The 14,762-nt window shown below is 38.8% G+C and overlaps 1 protein-coding gene across 1 annotated transcript in view; it reads left to right on the top strand.

Annotated features, from left to right (window-relative positions):
- Positions 1–1,574: 1,574 nt before the first annotated feature.
- The window catches only part of LOC130920524 (protein ELFN1-like), a 185,325-nt gene continuing 172,137 nt past the window's right edge, over positions 1,575–14,762 (top strand). The window contains exons 1-2 of the mRNA XM_057843816.1: positions 1,575–1,674; positions 2,789–3,206. The gene's annotated coding sequence lies outside the window, so the exon portion shown is untranslated. The remainder of the gene's footprint in view (positions 1,675–2,788; positions 3,207–14,762) is intronic.

Below are 14,762 nucleotides of genomic sequence, written 5' to 3'. Positions count from 1 at the left end.
GGGTGTTAAACTGAGGCTTATTGGACCTTTTAGTTTTCAAATGTGTTTGCGTATCATTGCGCCATCTAGCTGCAGGGATTTGCATTGTAATACACGGGTGCTTTAATTTCCAATATAAAAAAATTACAATACGAAATTACTGTGTCCTCACTTTAATGTAAAGTAATTGCTATCATGGCTTGTTGTCTGCCATTGTCGGCACTAAACGTCCAATCCATTTGAAGTGGGAGGCTCTGCCGCCACCCTCCCAGTTCAAAGTGATTGGACAGCCACTATTCTAATTAGCCTACTGGAAGAGGGAATCTTGGCCAGTGAAACAACAATTTTTTTTTTTTTTTACCTCACTGGCTGCCATTGACAGCGCTAGATGTCCAATCCATTTGAAGTGGGATGGCTGCCAGGGAATGAAGGAATGTCAGGCTGTCCATAATCATGAGGTGTTATGGTATATTCGTGCAAATGTGACCAACTACAAAATCTCTCTCCATGGCGGCTAGCGTACGGGTGCTAAAGAGGCGTTTAATGTGAGCGAGCGGGCTGGCAGGACATCAGGACACCCCGTTGAGCTATGTGGCTCACTGCCAAGCTCATGGTACATCACTGGATGCTCTCCTTGTACACTGCCGTAACTCCACATTTAAGCGTTAGGTGCCGTTCAGGCAGTACAAGAATATCAGCTTCTTTAGGTTTTCAAACTGCATGAAAACAAAAACAAGTTCTGTCTTTTAAAAAAAACATTTGTCTCTTGCAGAAAAAAAAAACAGAAAACCACTTTGTCCTGTTGGTCATCAAAATTTGAAGTTTTGCTGTCATGTAGACTTTCCTAGATTAGGAGATGTTCTTCAGCAGGTGCACAAAGTCACTATTTTCTTACCTATTCAAAACATGGCCTCAGTTTCCCTGTTATTCTTCTTTGCATCTGCAGACACTAAAGTTGTCTTGAAAGTGCAGCGGTGTCAGCAATTTCTCAAATCGATCTCTTGACATCCAATCAGCAACTTTGGGGTGAAGTACTTTGTTTCCATTTCCCAATAGGCTGTTAGAGTACATTGGACATTTGTACCGGTGTCATAAAATGCCAAGAAACTGCTCACATTTGTGTTTACTGATCTCCCCCTGTTTGTACACTGAACAGATTTGTTATATTTGCAACTAGCGTTATCGTTTTGTCTATCACTAACCAATCTGTTTGAAATACATTCAGAGTGTATTCAGACCTTTCTTTAATTGATTTAACAGCACTCACAATTTTTATTATACTGAAGGTTTAAATTCTGCCTTCTGTACGCCTTCCTTTTCAATTCTTTTTTTTTTGGACCGTACTGTTGCCCCCGCCCTCCTCCTGTCATAAATAATAAATAATACTTTATTATTAGCGTAATTTTTGCACGATAAGGCGCACCTGACTCTAAGCCTCCACCCACCAAATTTGACATGAAAACGGCATTTGTTCATAGATAGATAAGAATGTCATAGGACCAAATGAACCACATAAAGCCTTGAATCAATTGGCTGCAAAGCTTCATTTGGCTATCATTACTCAATGTAATCTCTCCCTTCCTTTGATAGGGATGGACAACCTCTGCTGCCACCTGCTGTCAACACTGTTGTCGTCCAACATGCCTCCTAGCATGCATTGCAGCGCTACAGATGCAAATAACAATCAAAATTCAGGTTCTGAACTAATTATTTCTTCAGTTACTGTTCCAGTTGTTTCATAAGTTGCTAGTTAAGGTACTTGGCAACACTTTATTTGACAGTGGCAACATAAGAATGTCATAAGACCATCATAATTATGACATGACACTCCCATGAGAATTAATAAATGCTTATGACAGATGTCATTTTGTATCATCTGGCAAATTATCTCCTTTTTGAATGGTTGTAAAAGATCCAAGCTGGACATAAATGACATAATTCGCCAGATGACACTTGATGATATATGTCATAAGCATTCATTAATGACCATGATAATGTCATTTCACAATTATGACGGTGTTATGGCAGTATTATGACGCCACTGTCAAACAAAGTGTTACCTATTAACCCAAATAAATCAACAAAAAAGCCGCACTGGACTATAAGCTGCAGGATTCAAAATAGGGAAAGAAGCAGCTGTTTTTAGTCTGAAAATTACGGTATATTATATTACAAAATGTTCTTATTTTGATGGATTACTTCTTCCAGCTCTATTAAAAATCACAGTCAGAAGTCTTGAGACTTTTCACTATTCGGTTGAATGAGACAGCGTCTGAAAACTTTTGCCCGAGGCTGTACCTGTTTAGTTCCTTAACCAAATTGGCTGCCACTGACAGTAGTGGACATTTGTTCATTTGACCCTTCCTGTCAAAATGGATTAGACGTCCAGCGTCGTCAACGGCACCTAAAGATGAGCATTCACAGCCAATCAGTTCCAGTTTAAATGAATTGGACATCTATTGGTTTCGGGGCAGACAAGAGTTAAAAGCTGTTAAATTAAAACAACAACAACAACTTTAGAGTTGGGGCTATATGAGCAGAGTGTATTTCCGTTTATATTCACTTTAACTTAATTATATTGTACCTACATATTTGATGTTCTCTGGCAGAACTATTTAAAAAATAATGGATTGTTTATATGTTATTTAGAAAGAAAATATCAACCAAACCTTTCAAATCAACACAATGGGAGTAATACATGCCGACTCAGGTTTTTCTTTCTTTCCTTTTTTTTTTTTTTTTTTGGTGGTGGTGGGGGGGGGGGGGGGGGGGGTATCTAAAATGAATGTAACCCATTTGTCCTTTGCAGCCCCGGAACAGAACAGCTGGATGAGGAAGAGAAGGAGAATTCTGACGAATTAATCACCGTCTGTTCCAGCGAACCAGCGAGCAAGAGATGCAACGTGAAACAGAGAGAGAAAGAGAGAGAAAGAGGGGGGAGCCTGACGCAGTGTGATCGCCACAAAATGAGAAGAGGACGACGAGAGAGGAAGGAAAGTGAGGAAGTGGACTAGTGGTGCTTAACAGTAGACGCCCCCCCAACCTCCACCAAAAAAAGCATATCTCTCGACATCCAGCTTTACCCCTCACATGCTCCCCATCGTGCCCGAGGAAGGCGCACTCCGAGCGGGAAGGCAGGAGGACAGGACATCAAGAGAAGGCGACGGGGACAACGGGACATTTTTAACCCGAGCAGGAGCTGCCGTCGGCGTGTTGGAGGCGAGCAGGTAGGAGCCTGCATGGAAGCGTAACATTTGCGCAGGAAACTTTGACATTCCTGCGCAAACATATCCTTGCGAGCATTTCTGATGCATATGGGCAAGCTGCCGGTGGATGTCACTTCATTAGGTACATTCATATACAGTAATATCACACAATATATGGACACTCCGATGTAACCGTTTCAGTACAATTCTTCATTTAAATGTACTAAGTGAGTTTATCAGGAGGTGCAGGTGTACCTTATGAAGTGGCCTGTGGTGTTATGCCGATGTATTGTCACGGCGTTCAGGACCTTGGACAGAGACATTGCTTTTTCACTATTTTTTTCCGTCGGTCTCTGCAAGGATGTTGGTATAAATCACATTATCTGAAATGCCCTGTGCAAAATATGCAAAAACAAAAAACAAAAACAAAATCTGTATTAAACTCATATTTTATTCACTTTTTTTCTTTTTCCCAAAAATCAATTTCTTGCTGACATGTTTGTTTGGTATCCACCAACTTCCCCAAAACGTAGATCACTGTTCACTTGTATGGTGGGTTGAAATTGCCATTCAACCCATATAATTAAAACATCAATGTTCACCATTGCTTTCAGGATGCTGTTATAGTGTTGCAATCAATGAGACCTTTTGAAGCTGTCCGAATGAATGTTGGATAAGGCGTTGTGGCACTCAAATGTCTCATGAGTTTTGATGCTCCTAGTTGAAAAATGAACTATATACAGTACAGAACACATTGTGCGTATGTGGGCGTGTGTACGTATGTATGTACAGTGTATCTCAAAAGTGAGTACACACCCCACATTTCTGCAGATATTTAAGTATATCTTTTCATGGGACAACACTGACAAAATGACACTTTGACACAATGAAAAGTACTTTGTGTGCAGCTTATATAATAGATTTAATTTATTTTCCCCTCAAAATAACTCCAAATATAGCCATTAATACCTAAACCCTTGGCAACAAAAGTCAGTGCACTGCATGGGAGCTACATACATCCCTAAATGTCCAAATTGAGTACTGCTTGTCATTTTCCCTCCAAAATGTCATGTGACTCGTTACAGAAGTGCTGTCAGCATTGCTGCAGGGACTGAAGAGGTGCGGGGTCAGCCTGTTAGTGCTCAGACCATACGCCGTACTCTACATCAAATTGGTGTGCACGGCTGTCACCCCAGGAGGAAAACTCTTCTGAAGGCGGTACACAAGAAAGCCCGCAAACAGTTTGTTGAAGACATGTCAACAAAGCACATGGATTACTGGAACCATGTCCTATGGTCTGATGAGACGAAGATTAATTTGTTTGGTTCCGATGGTCTTGAACATGTGTGGCGGGGACCAGGTGAGGAGATAAAGATAAGTGTGTCATGACTACATGGTCGTGCATGATGGTGGGAATGACCCCCCTCCCCACCCACACCCCACCTCTTCAATCTCTGCAACAACGCGTAACGAGTCACATGACATTTTGGAGGGAAATTGACAAGCAGTACTCAATTTGGACATTTAGGGATGTATGTAGTTCCCATGCGGTGTACTCACTTTTGTTGCCATGGGTTTAGATATCAATGGCTATATTTTGAGTTATTTTGAGGGGAAAATAAGCTGCACACAGACTACTTTTCATTGTGTCAAAGTGTCATTTTGTCAGTGTTGTCCCATGAAAAGATATACTTAAATATCTGCAGAAATGTGAGGGGTGTAGTCACTTTTGTGATACACTGTTTGTATTTATGTATATATGCATGCAGACATATTGTACATTCTAGTCATACACACGAAGGGGAAAACTATTTAAGACTACTTAGCCCATGAATAGGTGATTGCCCTCTTGCTAAATCATTTTCAAAACATTTCTTAGAACGCTGCAGTCATTGTTTCCTGCCACACACAAGCATTAATTACTCCAGACCTGATCAAGAAGTCCCTTAAATGAAACCCACGTAACAAATTTAATTGGCTAGAACAGTGTTGTCTCGCGGCACACCAAAAACCAAAAATTTTCCAAAACTACGTTCTGTACGATATATTTAATTAAAGAACAAATTTTCAGTATTTATACTTAATCAGTGTGAAACTTGAGCCTGTTTAGATGAACACAAAGCTAATATCCTGGCCGAAATCTTCTTTAACAGCTCTCAGTCTCTCTTGTTTTTCCATCTTTTTATAGCAGTTAGATTTGAAAAGCCCAGAATTCTTGGACAGGGGGTCTTTAGCAAGGTCTTTAACTGCATCAGGGCCAAGCATCTCGCTGAAAATGCCTTTGCAGACAGGTAGTATTAATGTACCCTGCCACAGTGTGGGACTTTTTGGATTTAGCAACAAGTTCAGCAACATGCTAACTGGCTTTGAGGGCTTGTCATTTACCTTTGTAGTTTTTCCTCAAATAATTTATCTGTTTCTCTGTTTTCACGAAGGCGAACAAAATAGTCCATCGATGGAAGGGATGGGTGTTTCGTTTGGAGATGACATTTAAGCTTGCTTGGCACCATGGCGCTGTTTGGATGGATGCCCGTTTCGCGTTCAAGAATTTCTAGCCATCAGTAATCTTGCTGTCCTTGTCAATGTGTTGGAATAAAACACAGGGGGAAGGATTGACGGTCGTCACATATGGATAAAATGGAAAGGGCACTTTCGTATACTGTGTATCGACACTTGACGAGTCTAATCAAATGATGCACAGCAGACATGCTGGGGTCCACATTGCCGCAGTCAGCAAGGTTTGCTGATGGCTAGAAATTGGAGCAGTTTTTGAACGCGACACAGCAATATTCACTCATCTGCACACGACCCAGAACTTTCGACATTTTCCTTTCTTCCTACTACAACTTCGCTCGCCGACGTAAAAAACACCTGACGATCTCTCATGGCACACCGGTTGAAAAACAGTAGGCTACAAGACCTCAAAATTACACAACCCAAGAAAATTCAAGTATAGACCCTACTCACGTGACGTCACAGCCACGCCCCCGCGCCATGTTGTCCGGATACTAGTCATGTTAATGCATTAGCGCTTCGTAAATTCCTCCTATTATGCTCATTAACATTAATAATCAAAATGGTGAAGTCGTGTGTGGCGGTCGGTTGCAAAAACAGAGAAGATAGACGGAGAGACTTGAATTTTTACCGTATTCCGAGAGACCCGAAGAGGAGACCGAGATTGACTGCTGCAATTCGACGAGAAAACTGGGCTCCAAACGACTACCACAGATTATGTAGTAGTCATTTTATATCTGGTAAGATGCATTTAATATATATTTAGAGGGTTTGGGGCTGACAACCACAATTAAGATCATTGCTAGGCTAATCGCCGACAACATACACTCAGACGTTGTGAATGAACTACCTGAAAATATATAATTATAAGGGGATAATCAGACAGTTGTCATACAATTAATTTACAATTTCACTATTGAGGTCAAAAGCCAAAAAATAAATTCAACTAGGGACAATCTGGAGTAGAGCTATCGCACTTCATATTTATTACGTATTATATATGTATATAGTGAGAGTGCTATCGCTAAACCATATAAACATTAAAAGCCCTAGCTCCATTGACAAATGATATGAAATACATTAGACTTGACAGTGGATGTTAGCAAGAACAAAAGATTTTGAATTTAAAATTTCGTAACTCACCTTCCGAGCACAAGATTCCTGCCGAATTTTCGTGTACGAGGACCTGTTTCACCCAACCAGCAACGTAGCATTTATAAGCCTCCAAGCTCTAAAAGTTTTTCAAACTTTCGTGAGAATAGGCTGATTTTGTGTGGACAAGATAGTTGTAAATATCAGGATATCAGATGTCAGGCGAAGCCAGCGGGTCGAAAAACATCGATTTAGGCATCAAATACGGATCTGGCGAATGGATAAACTGAAGCTTTTCCACGTAACGCCTTTTATGCAACGGATCCAATGAGTTTACAGCGTCAGATAACACCGGGGCTTCCATGAATTGCTCTATAACTTGCTCGACTAATTGAAAACAATGAGAATAGGTCTGAAAAAGAGGTACAATATGGCGGCCGGAAACAGCGACACGCCCATTTTGTGACGTAGGTGAGTAGGGTCTATAGAAAAGAAATATTGTAAGTGACATAGAAGTGTGGAAGGTGTTCGAAGTCATTTCTAAACCTTAATAAAAATCACAAATGGAGGAAACATGCAATAGTGGTGAACCTTTCCTACAGAAATAAGCACGTTGTTGAATTATCTAGCAGGTCACAAAGGAACTCAACACAACATCTTAAGACCTAGATCTTCCTTGCCATAGTTAAGGTCAGTGTCCATGGCAATAAAGGAAAGACATAAACTGCAAGGAGAAAAGCTCTGCTAACCAAAAGAAAAATAGAGGCTGGTGTTACAAAAACAAACAAACATTAAAGAAAAAAAGTAAAAAACATTAATAAATCACCTGAATGATGCCCTAGCCTGTTAGAAAGATATCCTACTGACTAACAAGACAAAAGTTGAACTTTTTCGAAGGTTCGTTTCTCTATAAATCTGGCATGAATGTAATGAATGCAATGAGTTTCAGAAAAAGAGCATCATACCAACAGTCAAACACAGTGCTAGTTTAGTGATGATCTGGGGCTGCTTTCCTGCTTCAGGATTTGGACAACTCGACTTCATTTGCAGATTTCATATTGTTTTATTTATTTATTTTTTTACTATCATAAAATTCATGAATGTTTCAGAGCCAGGATGCTAAATGGGGCTCAAATAGGATTAACTGAATTTGATTTGATTTTGAATTGGGACTAATTACTGTTTGTTTCAACACTTTAATGTAATGACTTGTTTTAAGCGTGCAGTGACTGGATGGAATGTTCAGGTGATACATTTTATTTATTTATCTTAAGTACAGGTTTCACTGAAAATGACTTTTACGTAGATGGATTTATTCAAATTTTATTTTCATATTCTTTTTTTTTATTCATGGATTGATTTTTTTTTTTTTTTTTTTTAATTGCAGAACGACTGAATCGAACTGGAATAATTTAATCCAATTTATTTTATACATACTAGTCTTGTATTCATTGTTGATCATTCATCTTCCATGCCCCTTATCCTCACAAGGGTCACTGGGATGCTAGAGCATATATCATCTCACTCTGGGCAGTAGGCAGGGTGTATCCTGAATTGGTTGCCAGCCAATTTCACGGCACCACTATAGTCTTATTAAGTCAAATACTTTGATTTTTTTAACTGCTGGATGAGTAAACTGAACTTTGATTTTAGGTTTTGGGGCTGATTCATTTATTACTACTTGTGATTTATTACCTAGTTACTTTTTATCTGTTTTAATTACAATTATATAACTGTGCTTATCCAACAAAGAATTGAAAGACACCTGAGTAATGTTCATGTCTTTTTCGTTTGGGTGAAAATGAATCCCTAAAATGACATAAATCAGACAGAGGCAAGTAAAACAGTCCTGAGGGAGTAATGTTGGAGCATCATACTAAAGGTTTTTGACATTTCTTTTATCCAAAATTTGAATGATGGGATTTCCTATGTGTATGTGGGTGTGGGGGAGGGGGGGGGGGGGGGGGGCTTTGAGGTCTCACTTGGGCATTTTGTGGAAGTAGTGTAATAATAAGTGTCTGTTAGATGAACTAGTACAGAGGAATTAACAAGAAGAGTTGTCTACTTCATTGCATGTGCATTATCCAACACCCATCCTTTCTGGAATGAGTTGAAGTCATCCAATTCCAAAACCTTGCATGAAATATCTTGTCTTTGTAAAAAATTTACTCTGGTTTTATTTGTCTTACACTACACGCAATCTTTGGTGGAGCTCGGATTTGCACATAATGTTAGATTATGTCGCTATCACCCCCATACAAAAATATTCTTTTAGTGGAGTCATTCTGGGTGAGGTTTTAGATACATTCATTTTTAATTGGGAAGATCTGTGAAAATCCATTCATCATCTGTTAGGGTTGTCTTGGGAAGTTCCTCCAGTACATTTGTCTTTACATTTTACATAGCATACAGTATCTCCTGTTTATTTACCTTATCTATTTAACTCATTTTAAATTAACCTAGAACTAGTATAGCTTTAGCACAATGTGTGTCCGTGTGTGTACTGTATTTTAATATACAGATGCTTGAGTCCCACAAGATGAAGCCCACTAAGAGACTTATTTTGTATTCACTGCATCAATTTGATGGCTCTGAGTCGTAGAATAGATGGCTTGTATAAAGCTTGTCTCCGACGTCTGCGTGTTTGTATGAGGATGTAATGGGGATGACAAGTTTGGGTTGCAGTGAGGCCACACGGAGAGAGAGGCTGGAGTATAAAGTCGTTGACGAGGCTCCTCATTGGTCCCTCAGCATGCTTACGTTTAGTATAAAGTCGTAGACAAGTCCTCTTGTTGGTCACTCAGCATGAGTGTTTGAAATGTGTTGTACTAACCAGACACTTTATTAGGTACTTCTACTGGTGGAGAATGTCCAAATCTCAGTCTCATTGACGGCGCTAGCTATCCAATCCATTTTGACTGGGACATGCTTTCATTCACCCCTCCCATCCAATCCATTTCAACTGGGAAGGGCGAATGAATGAATGTTCCAGTCAAAATGGATTGGATAGGAGGTGCCGTCAATGGTGCTGAGATTTGACTGGGACATTAGTACATTCACTCCTCTCAGTTAAAAATGTCTAGTGCCCGCAATGGCATGCAATGAGTTATGACAACAAAAATGTAGATTGATATGGATACATTACGCCATCATACTGAGCATTTCCTAATATTTTACCTCCAAAAAGATACAAGTACCCTGTAAATGCTTGATTAAATATGATGAGTGAACCAAACTTAGTCTTTATCAACTTGTTGTGAACATTAATTTTTAATAAATAAGTTAGTAATTAATTTTTAATAAATAAGTTAGTAATTTGGGGCTGGAAAACATGCCTAACTAGATGTATCTTAGTTAATTCAAAGAAAGAAAAAAAAATATTTATTTTGTACCCAGTGTTCTTTGGGTGTTCTTTCAGACATGTGCAGATCTATCTCATCTATTTTGCGCTTTTCTAACACCAAAATATTCCCGCACATGTCCACGGTGAACCGCGCTGTCAACCAGAGCTCTTTTAAAACACCTTCAGTTACTTTACTTAAGTCCAGTGTTGTCAGTAATGTGTTACTAAGTAAGGAGTAATCTATCCATCTACGAGTAATCTAAAAAAAATGGTAATACTTTCCAATAAAGGTCCCTTAATTAACATTAGTTATTGCATTTTTAGACAATGACTAATATTTAAGTAACATTATAATAATTCATATAATCCCTTATCTAACGTTTTCCAAACCAATAATCTTATTAAATCTGATTAAAGTTAGTTTCCTTACTGTCTGTGCGTGGCAATTTGTTTATTGCCTCATACTGTATGTAGAATGAAGAATATTGTAGTCATGTACAAAGAGCATTTTGAATAGAAAATGCTAGAAAAAAGTTCCCGGTACATGTTTCCATGGTAACCGCTCACAGTTACTTACTGTTTTGGTCTCGAGGCACAGGCGCTAAGTGTTTTGGGACTGAGAAATGCTTGGGCCAGGCTGCCAGTCCTGGTGCACATTCGAGCCGAGTGTTGAGATGTGCGAGGGAATGTTGATCTGTGAACATCCATGAATGAACGTGAGTATTTTTCCTTCATTCTCGAGGGATAGTTTGGACCCCCTACATGCGCTGCCATTTTGTAGATTACCTTGCAAATACGGGCAGCCATCTCTTCAAGTTGGCAAGCATTGTTTACATCATATTCGTGTTGCACATTTTTACTGTGATGTGACATGTTCGTTGAGCATCTTTAGGATGTGTAGTAATTCCAATTGAGTGTAAAATGCTTAGTTGCCACCATGTTATGTGGCCAAATTGACCATTGTGTGTGTACGGCGTACTTCCGGGTTGTGCACGTGCATCCCCGCCCGATCCCACCTTTGTGTTTATTGCACTGTGCAATTAATTTGTGTGTTGTTGATTATTGGGCAGTCAATTTGCATTGTTTTACATTGGCACTGATATGCTGTTAACTCCTAAACCCTAACCCAAAATTCAGACTTTATGACATTAGGCTTAATCTTTGAGTTAGCGGAGGTTTAATTAGTCGGTGGAGTTGATTACAACAAATTCCATGCAGTTTGTCAGTTATTTGTTAGTTTCAGGACTCCGGAGTGGCTAAGCTAGCGCGAGTCAATGGTGGTTGAAATCAAATCCATCAACTAATTAAACCTCCGCTAACTCAAAGATTAAGCCTTGTGTGAAAAAATATGAGTTTCCCCATTAAATTCAATTATCGGTAAGTCAATTACATGCGATGACATTTTTCTGTTGTCATTCATATGTTAAGGTGGCAAAGGGAGAAAAATTGGTAAAAAGTAACCAATAAATTACTTTTAAAGTAACTTAATTACTTTGATAATGAAGTAATCAGTAAAGTAAGTAGATTAGTTTTTTTTAAAGTGTAATCAGTAATTAAATTTCTTATTCAAGTAATCTGTGACAACACTGCTTATGTCACATTAATTTTGGTAAGAAAATATTTTACTCTTTTATAAACTGTTGTGTTGCATTGTTGTTTATGGCAACATCACAGTTTTAAAAAAGAGTAAAATATTGTAGCGACTGTTATTTATCTGTTCCGCTGCAATGGATGATGGGTAGTTGTGGCAACCACGACTGAGAGTAGTGGTTGCTGTTGGTATATCATGTGTTCGATCAAAAAAGTGTGCTGTTTCTTGGGAATGTGCAGTGTATTGGGCACAAGAACAGCAAGTGTTAATTACAAGAATCAGTCTCTGTCATTCTTCTCCACGTCACTCACCATAATATTTACGAAACAAATCGATGTGAAGTGGGTAACGGTGTTGAAGAGAGCTCTGCTGTTACTACTGATTGTTCATTTCACACCAAGCATCAACAAAACATGAAGCAGAATGTCAAGAGCCAATGTCTCTTGTGTCTGAAATGCATCATTTAGCATTACAAAAAAAAAAAAAAAAAAAAAAGTTTAATTCCACTGAGTTAATCCATTGAGTTTTCTCCCTTTATTTATTCAGGTGTAGAGTCATTACTGTCTGAAAATGTGTTATTAATTAAATTAGCATGTGGTATTTATGATGTAGAATTATCGCAGTAAAAAAATGAAGTTCTCCTGCATGTAATGAATGAGCAGCACTCAAGCTAACAGGTATAACTTCAGTACTGAAAACTCAAAATAAATAAGTTAGTGTAATCAAATTAATTCTTGTTTTGTGAATTGCACGTACTCAAAGCAAACAATTTACTACAATCCAATTATTAGAGTTGATTCGAGTTCTTAAAATTTGAAATAATTCAGTAAACTGCATCTGATTAATGTAAGTAGCATAAAATACATTTTCAAAGGCAGCAAGTTCGTTTTTTTTTTTTTTTAAGTAAAGTCAACTTATCATATTTTACAGTGTACTTGGTTCATACAGAGAAACTCAATAGTATTTACTCATAAACTTAGAGAAAATATATGTTAGCAAATTAAATATGTACACTTCATCAATAACAGCTTGGAAATTCCCGAGAAAAAATACTGGAAATATTTGTGATATGCAGTATTTCGGAGGTCTATTAACCTACTAGCACAAGAAGCTAACGTAAGAGTCCCTTAAACAAAAAGCAACTCGATACACTGGTTACTCAAGGAGAAAAAAGGAAAAGTTCACACAAATTATTGCCTACGGCTAATTTTGCTGTCCAAATCTTACCTTAATTTCACTCCATCAGTCACACAAGATGAAAATCAGCGAGTCTTTTTGTTCACAAAAAGATGCTTCATAAACTGAGCAAAGTACATTGATAGATGTGGTGTTTTTGAGTCCTCTTGAGTAAAGATTCTTTTTTAAACACCTTATCAACATTTTTTTGCCTTACTACCGCAACATTTTTATAAAAAAACGACTTTTATTTATCTTGTCTATAGTGGAAGCTACGTTAGCTTTTCATGCTAATTTTGCTGACATATCACCAAGGTGTTTCAGTGCAAAAGTGTATTTTTATGCTAGTTGAAATTGGGCTCTCATAGATTACTTCCGGACTGGTCTCTGAGAATGTACTGTAGTTTGGTGCTGGAGAAAGAGGTCACACAACTCTATTCCTGTCATGAATTCCCGGCTATCAAGTATTCTATTGCCAATACAAAGCTTGGTGCTTGCTACACAGCTTTTGAATATACTCTGATTATGTCATAAAGATATTACTCACTAGGGAAAAATGGCGTATTTTGAAAAATGAGCATGAGAGCCTTGTGTAGAGGATAAGATCTTAACTCAATGGTGATTTGTCTGGGGCTAAAAATCAGAAGTTTCAGTTAGAGTAGAAAAAAGTGACAATTTAGCAGTGAGGGAACGCTGCAGGGAAGTAAAATGACAAAAAAGTGATGGCTTTCATGCCCTGCTGCTTTTCTTGAAACTCCTCCCTCGTTTTTCCACTCTACACTTTCTCCATCTTGACTACATGCGGATCCGTCTGCAAGTTATCCCTCCATGGGAACGGTTTGCCCTGAAGCGTTCCCTGTGAGTCCAGCAAGCACTGTCGCTGCAGTTGGAATGTTGAGGAAAAACAGGCTGTGCAAACAAGAGATAGCAGCGCCTCGCTTCCCAATCCTTTTACACGTGTGTGCATTTGCGCGTGTGTGCGACAGTGTGATACAATCCTCTGGGACCGTGCATGATATGAGATTCTGGGCAAAATGTTGGGAAACTTTTCTCAGGGTTTATTCGTCTTGAGATTTGCCATTGAGGTCACTTATACTTGTGAAAACTTTGTTGAGTCATACAAATGAAACAACATTTATGACCCTGTGCATGGACAACCTCAGTACATAATAAGTACAATCGGTAAAAAGATCCTCGCTATTATCTTCCACACTTCAATGTCCAGTAAGAAGTATTCTTTCCTTCAGTGTCAACTTCGTTCAGTCTTTCTTAAATAGTGGGAATCCCCCCCCCCCAATCCCAACCCCACCCCAGGGGGCTGCAGCGCAATGTCAGGGGTGGCGCATGTTACCTCGAGGAACATACAGTAATACTTTGCCAAACTACAATTGATTGTGATTGCACATCCACTCACTGAGTGGAAGTGGCGCTCTCATTTTCAGAGTGTGCACAGGATTTTTGAACCAAACAAGAGCGCACACCAAAGCAAAATGGGGCAAATAAGTATTTAGTCAACCACCAATTGTGCAAGTTCTCCGACTTGAAAAGATTAGAGAGGCCTGTAATCGTCAACATGGGTAAACCTCAACCATGAGAGACAGAATGTGGAAAAAAAACAGAACATCACATTGTTTGACTTTTAAAGAATTTATTCCCAAATTAGAGTGGAAAATAAGTATTTGGTCACCTACAAACAAGCAAGATTTTTGGGTGTCAAACTTCTTCTAACGAGGTCTAACGAGGCTCCACTCGTTACCTGTATTAATGGCACCTGTTTTAACTCATTAAATAAAAGACACCTGTCCACAACCTCTGTCAGTCACACTCCAAACTTCATTATCGCCAAGACCAAAGACCTGTC

Source organism: Corythoichthys intestinalis, chromosome 8 (assembly GCF_030265065.1).
Source record: "Corythoichthys intestinalis isolate RoL2023-P3 chromosome 8, ASM3026506v1, whole genome shotgun sequence".
In the NCBI taxonomy this organism is placed as follows: Eukaryota; Metazoa; Chordata; class Actinopteri; order Syngnathiformes; family Syngnathidae; genus Corythoichthys; species Corythoichthys intestinalis.
Note: the sequence above shows the minus strand (reverse complement) of the source record. Positions and strands in the feature narration are given on the sequence as shown.